Genomic DNA, 7,418 nt, shown 5'->3' with positions numbered 1-7,418 from the left:
AAAACATTTGCGTTTTTCAGCGACTTTGTGTTTGAGCAAAAAAATACATGGGCTCTTCTTTAAAAATATATGTACCTTTAAAATCATGAGTGCTTTCAAAATATTTTCATTACTTAGGAGCTTTAGGCTTAAACAAACATGTATGATTGAGATTTAGCCCTTGTGTATGAAAATAACGAAGGAGCGTCAAAGAATAAATAGCAGATGAACAATAGTTTTCAAAACGTCTCCATAATAGCAATAGTTATAGTCTATGATATTTGTTTCATAACTACCAAACATGAGTAAAACATCATTTCTACTGAATCCACATAACAAGTATTTATGATAAGGGACATCATCACATAGATTAAAGAAAAAAAGGGACTGATCAATAGTTCAACAGTAAAGCATGGTGATAGGAGCAAGTGCACTGTGTCCAGTCTCTAAGTCGCGGTACATATCCTGAAGCCTTGTAGTGCTCCATGGTCAGCAATGCATCATCCTACGCACATCTTCACTACAACCCTACATACACCACAAACAACGTGCCGGTATATTTACCTGATAAAATAGATAGTGATACAAATTTATTTGCCAATTGTACCAGCAACTTGAATTGAAAAATGCAATGTTTCATTAAGATCACTATCCGACTATTTTTTTTTAAAGAACCAAAACTGAATCCAGAAAATAAAATAGATAGTGATACAAATTTATTTGCCAATTGTACAAGCAACTTGAATTGAAAAATGCAATGTTTGATTAAGATCACTATCGGACTATTTTTTTTAAAGAACCAAAACTGAATCCAGAAAACAAATGTTGTTTTGCGCCAAATGGCGCAATATACCATGTCAGACCCTTGGTTATTTGAGAGAACATGATTTCCAATATAGCAATATTCTGTATCCCGTTGCACCAAATGGTGCAAAGTCCAATTCAAACCAAGAGCTAAATGCAAATATTTGCTTAATAATGTAAGAATGTAACAAGATGTGCTCAAGACATGATAAAGCACTGTGTCCGTGCACTTCTTAGGAATATTGTTCATTGCATCATACTCCCTCCGTCCCAAAATAAGTGACTCAACTTTGTACTAGCTTTAGTACAAAGTTAATACAAAGTCGAGTCACTTATTTTGGGACGGAGGGAGTATATGTTATCATGTCACAGTAGTACTCCGTACGTAAAGAAATATAAGAGCGTTTAGATCTAAACGCTCTTATATTTCTTTACGGAGGGAGTAATTTGGATTAAACAATAGAGATAAAGAACGGCAACACAGAATCAACTTTGTCTTAGGGATGATAGTAAATTACAACAGACACTGACAAAGATTCAAGAAAAGTGCCCTTCTGTCGGAAGAAAATATGATTTCTTCAGTGACCATATAAGGACCTTGCTTCAGTGGTCAATGGTGTGGTTGTTGTCGTGGGCCGGACCAAACAATGGCCTCCTCGAGCTTGTTTGTCCAGAGACCCTATACACCAGAGTGTTGGTTGTTTGATCAAGAACCAAAGAATAGCCTCACGTGATATTTTTGGTTGTTTATATATCTTGGAAGGTGAGTACCTAATAGTCTGGTTTCAAGTAAGCAAGTAAAGGAAAAGGTAACATTTTTACTTCCGAGGAAATATCAACAATCTGGTTCTACAAAAGAGTTTATAGACCTACCTCGTGTAGGTAGCTACTGAACTAAAAATGCAGATAGGTTAATCAGCAAGATTCTAATTCTGAAAAAAATAAACTGATAAAACTTGTAGAAAAACCGCAAAATTATTATTATCCTGATTGGCCAAATAAGCATGTGCGCACAATAAGTTCAGAATTTTTGTTGCTAAGAAAATGAGCTAAGGTCTACATCAAAAGAAGGTAATAAGAGCAATATTGTGGGTATAGCCATCATCTTTGTACAGAAAAGAAAGTTATCATCTTTGCAAATAACTCTTCATCTTTAACTACTCATTTGAACATCTCCTAATGTTCCTGGTCATGTAAGCAAATATTAAACATCGTCTCCTTCGAGGGACAAAAAACATCAATGTTCATTTTCACATTGAGTTAAATTTTTTTAAGAAAATCTACTGTTCCTGAAAACAATCAAATGTGCAATGTAGTTTAACAACTATGCGCCTATATATACCACATAGCCAATGACTTCTGATCATGACATCTTTACTTACCTGATGATGTTAAATATGATTAAAGGCTGAATAGCCTGCGCGACCACAAAGTTTTGGACTATCAGTACAGAACTTTGTCCAATAACCTATATTAGTATAGGATGTTGAGAAGGAAGCCAGCTCGAAAAAAATCTAATAAGAAAGCTTCAATTGATAAAAATATAAAAACAACATATAATACTATTACTATATATGAACTTCAAACTGTAACTGAATGGTAGACATTATAGTGCTTCGATGTACGCAAGAATAAACTCTTCTGATAATCTTATTGCTAGTCTTTCAGTCAATACTTGCAAGAGAGAAATATTCTGGATGTAAGAAGAAATAAACATGGAAGTGGATTGTCCATTGAATGTGTGGGGAAGGCATCGTACCATAAATATCTATGGCATGTCAATTTATATATACTAAGTAAAACACATTATCCCTTTTGTCTATGTAAAGAGAAGAACATTTGATATTGACACTTGAGTTATTTCATATACATGGCCTACAATCTCTATATCCCCTTATCCGGGTTCCTAAACTCTATCTCTACCCATATGTTAGATGGCCTAAGCAAGCGCACCGTGGTACCAATTGCCTATGCAGATACCAATTCTTCTAGATTATACAAAGCAATTGTTGAAGGACAGCGCAGAACTAATTTGAAAGCTCACAGAAAATCAGGTAGCAGCAATACATGACACTCCATCAGCATCTTGTTTCCTTGGTCCATGCTTGAAATTTCCTACTGAACTGTAGCAGGTCCGTCAATTGTGCAGGCTAAAGTACGTATATGTGGTAAATAGCATGTTGGCAAGAATTTAGTTGAAATAGAAGATGAAATGCAATATATATGTATGGTTTCTGTAACAGTTTTGTCATTGGATAATCATCATATATCACAGCTACTAATCATGGGTTAGTGCAGAGTTCTCTATAAAATATTTTCCCACAAAAGGGAAAAAGAGAGAGTGCTCTCCAAACATAGAACGGAGCTGAATAATAGACTCCTACCAAGTCCACTCTATGCAACGAAAATATGGTTGAGGAATCCACCAACAGAAACTAAATTTGCAGTTCACACTAAACAACATAGTTTTTTTTCTTGAATTTACGCTTGCAGTATCACATACCAAAATGGATGCAGTAATTACATGGAGTAATTAGACTGTTCAAAAAAGGATGCTCCAACTATATTAAAAGTCAACCTACTGTAATTTTCATTTAAGAATAATATAGCATTCCCTTCGCGATATACTTGTATGCGTATTTTCTTGGGATCTCACCTGCTTCCCTATTATGTACACCCACACGCTCTCCTCCATAATAAGTATATGTTGGCTACTCCTCAGTTCCTAAACATAAGTCTTTTTAGAGATTTCAAATGGACTACCAGATACGGATGTATATAGACATATTTTAGAGTGTAGATTCACTCATTTTGCTCCGTATGTAGTCACTTGTTGAAATCTCTACGAAAACCTATATTTAAGAACAGAGGGAGTACTTCAGTAGCACCTATCCATACCGAAATAGGCTTACGCCCCGCTATATTGATATAGCAACCACCCGACACAACAATCCGATCCACGCTGGGGCAAAAAGCACAAGCACGCCCAAAAGAAATAACAAGAGAAAATAAGAGAGGAAATGCCAACAACGCCGGATCAACGAAAGCTACGGCACACCGCGATCGCTGCGCCCACCGAAGATAACCACCACGCTCCAAAGCCAACGAGTTGCCGTGTACCAAACACCACCTTCAAGAAGGAATGCGACGATGACGACCCTGCTGCCCGGACGAATCCTAGGATTTCTCCCGGTACACGGAGGGTAGAGGGGGGAGAGGGTCACCCGACGCCCTTCAAGAAGGATGGCGGCGCCCGCAGGCGTCACCGCGTTGGTGCCGGCAAGACCCGACATGGATTTCTCCCGACCTCTCGCGCTCACCACCCAGGACCAACCTTCGGCTCCACCACACCCGCCGCCCACCAACATGCGCCAACAGTCACGAGGACACCGCCGTTGTCTCACCACGGCCAAAGAAGCGAGGCCGGCCGGATCCAAACGAGACACCCGAAGACAAGGACCGGCAGCACCGCAGCCACGAGGGAGGGAACAACCTCCACCGGCTAAGGCGGTAGCAGACCGGGCATAGCAGCAGAGGCACACCAGACCCCCTGTCCGGCCAGGCCCAGCGTGGGCCCGTGAAGCTCCGCCGCCGTCCCTGTCGCGAGGAGCTCGCCGGAAACCACCGGAGAACAGCCCACTGCGGCCACCCAGCAGGCCCGCCCCAACCCAGATTGGGCCCGTAGGGCCTAGATCTGGGCCAGCCGGGCGCCGCCGGCCGCCGCAAGCCATGGGCCGTCACCGCCGCCAAGGGGCAACGCCTCCGCACCACCGCCGTCCAGATCCGCGCCGGAACGCCGCCAGCCAAAGGGCTCCGCCGCCAGGACCGCTCGCCCGAGCCGGGGTCTAGCGACGGGGGAAGGAGGGCCGCCACCGCCGGACTGCGGGGCGCCGCACGGGCAACGCCCGGCCGCGCCCGCCGGCGGCAGCGGCGAGGGGGAAGGGGGGCGGGGACTCGCGGGGAGGGGGAGGGGTGGGGAACCGCCCCGGTCGCCTCGCTCGGGGCACCTATCCATATCTTCATTTCGCTAGGAGATCCGTTGGAAGAGAAGAAGTAAAGACTCTGTTCTTTGCCTTTATTGCCTATACATACATACACATATTCGGTTGACAAAGCATGGTTTACTTTGTAAGTATCGTCACTTTGAAATAAAACACGTCTCTGCAGCACTTCTCTTCCTCTCGGATGTCAATACGAAGACTGAAATTCTGAATTTCCGAGTTAACCTGTAAATGTCGTTCCCCAAGAACCCAAACGACCACTGCTCCTTGCCATAATCCTGCACACAAAACATCAGAAAATAAGAATTAGGCATCTGGCAGAGAGCCTTGTCAGATGATCCGAGCAAGTGCTGGAAGAGAGCCTAGACGGCTACCATATGGGAGAGGGAAGAACGCAAGCCAAAGTTGAGGCGACGCAGTCAAGCAAGCAAGGAAGTTCAGAGAAATGCAGCATAAAGTTCAGTAAGAAGCAAGAAATTATGTAAAGAGAGACATGTGAACTAATCTGGCAGCAGTTTTAACACATAACAGTTTTCTGAACATTTGACAGGACAACTCATGTGCATTTTGATAAACTCTGTATACTGGAAGTAGGCGTCACTCGCCAATCTCAGTGCCACATTATTACATTACTTCCGCACTCTCCATGGAACGAATATGCAGAATTTGGCATGTGTTGGCAACTGAAAAACATTGGATACAATATCTTTGACTTTAGCAGAAAGCAAAACATTGGTATAGTGCTCAAACAATCCCAAAATGGTATTAAGAAATGAGAAATGGGAAACCTGTTAACATTGTTCAGTGCTCAAACAATCCTAAAATGGTATTAAGAAATCTATCCAGGCCTTCCAGTTTATAGAAAGAAAAGAGACAGTAGCTTAGACAGACTTTACACAATGCTAATTCATCCACTAAGCTTCTGCCAGAAATAAGCATGCATTGCAGATTCAGTAATTAGCTGTGTTGCATGTAGAACTATGGAGCACTCATGGCTGTATATAATTTTCACAAGCTGTGATTATTTTGTCAGGGACTCATGGCTGTATATAATTTTCACAAGCAGCAACCCCTATGTGACAACCTACCCTCCAGTGACAAAGCTATAAACTATCTAACGGACCAAAATGAAGCTTTCGGCATTCTGGACATGCCTATCACCATTTTTTTTAGTCTCTTTGTGGGCTCTTCAAAATAGGTACGAATATAAAGTTTCTTAAAAGCACATATGTTCAGAACCAAATGTAGATGAAATAAAGCTCAAGAATCAATATGTTATGCTAATTAACCAATTTAAAACCAAGATGGAATAAAAACAGCTTACATACCCCAAGAAATTGGTTCTGAACGTGCAATGCAGTCTCTTCTAATTGTTGTTGTAGCGATTCCCATCAAAACTGCAAATGAAAGGTAAAATTCAGAAAACTCTTACATTCATGAACATAACAATTTGTAGTGATTCCCATCAAAACTACAAATGAGAAGATAAAATTCAGAAAACTCTTACATTCATTAATATAAATAAATATTCACAGGTCAACTATATAGAAAGAAAAAGGCACTTTCTTTTCATCTAAAAGGACTTTACCAACACAGCAATACCATGTATGCAATCTGGACAAGCTAGCAAGAGTTAGATGTAAAGGTTACATGAACTAACTGGACATGCCAAAATAGTAATCCCTCTTCTGGTGAACATACCTGAAAAATGACATCTTCGAGTTGCTCCAGAACTGCTACTTCCTCGTTCGAGGAGCTCTCTATATCAGCCACTGACCTCCTCATCCTCATGGTGATCACCTCAGCCTGCAATTTCAGCGGACAGGGAGGTCCAGGAAGAAGAAACAAGTGGAAGAACAGAAATAGTGAAAAAGAAAAGAAAACCGAGGTGTCTTGATGCCTCGACGAACATGCGACCTCGGCAGGAGGGGAGGATGGACCCGGGCAGCGGTGGCGGCGCGATACCTCAACCAGGAGGCGGCCACTCCAGTGTGGTAGATCGGGAGGCATGGACGCGTGGACCGACAGAGATGCTCATGTCGATGAAGACGATGAGACGGCGCCGGTATTTCTTTATCAAAGTTTTTTCATCAATTATCTGTAGAACATAAAGAGAGATGAAGGAGAACATGTCAGAGTGCAGAACTACCTCACATATTCAAGCATACTAACTGAAGGAGCACCTTAACAAACACGTGAATTGCAGGCCTAAATCTGTAAGGAATATTTCCAGATCTTCTATTCTGAAATCAACTAAATATTGCAATAGGAAAAAATGCATGGATAAAAAGCTTGCCTCAGACATCCCATAATCTTTCTGAAGACCTAAATCTAAAATACATATCGCAGCCAGCATAGTCAAAATCGAGCAAGCAGCATCTAACTGAACGCAAATATCATCTCTCAGTTGAGTGAATAAAGCTACAGAACTGGTACATAGAATGAGTAAGGAGTGAACTCACCAGGTTATGTGGCATGAGTGTGGTGAGATGAGATGATAATGACCTGCAGGAGAAAAAGGGATGCCAAAAAATTTCAGTTCATTGGAGCTAAATTTCAGAAAAAGATGAAATACTTGAGTAAAAACCTAAGCACAAAATCTTCACCTCGGCCGTGCTTGGATTTTTGTCAAAC

At 41.6% G+C, this 7,418-nt stretch overlaps 1 long non-coding RNA gene across 35 annotated transcripts in view; it reads right to left on the bottom strand.

Annotated features, from left to right (window-relative positions):
• Positions 1-239: 239 nt before the first annotated feature.
• LOC123112077 (uncharacterized) overlaps positions 240-7,418 on the bottom strand; it is a 28,784-nt gene continuing 21,605 nt past the window's right edge. For 13 of the 35 annotated variants that reach the window (XR_006455103.1, XR_006455089.1, XR_006455126.1 and 10 more), the window contains 6 exons: positions 7,247-7,289; positions 6,702-6,882; positions 6,486-6,590; positions 6,113-6,181; positions 2,166-5,062; positions 1,210-1,462 (listed from right to left, as the gene is read on the bottom strand). This is a non-coding gene — a long non-coding RNA (uncharacterized lncRNA). Of the gene's footprint in view, positions 508-1,209; positions 1,463-2,165; positions 5,063-6,112; positions 6,182-6,485; positions 6,591-6,701; positions 6,883-6,967; positions 7,168-7,246; positions 7,290-7,418 lie in introns of those variants that run through there. The other 22 variants (XR_006455169.1, XR_006455128.1, XR_006455170.1 and 19 more) reach the window with 22 other exon arrangements.

Source organism: Triticum aestivum, chromosome 1B, assembly GCF_018294505.1.
Source record: "Triticum aestivum cultivar Chinese Spring chromosome 1B, IWGSC CS RefSeq v2.1, whole genome shotgun sequence".
Classification (NCBI taxonomy): Eukaryota; Viridiplantae; Streptophyta; class Magnoliopsida; order Poales; family Poaceae; genus Triticum; species Triticum aestivum.
The sequence above is the reverse complement of the archived record's forward strand: the minus strand, read 5'-3'. Positions and strand labels throughout refer to the sequence as shown.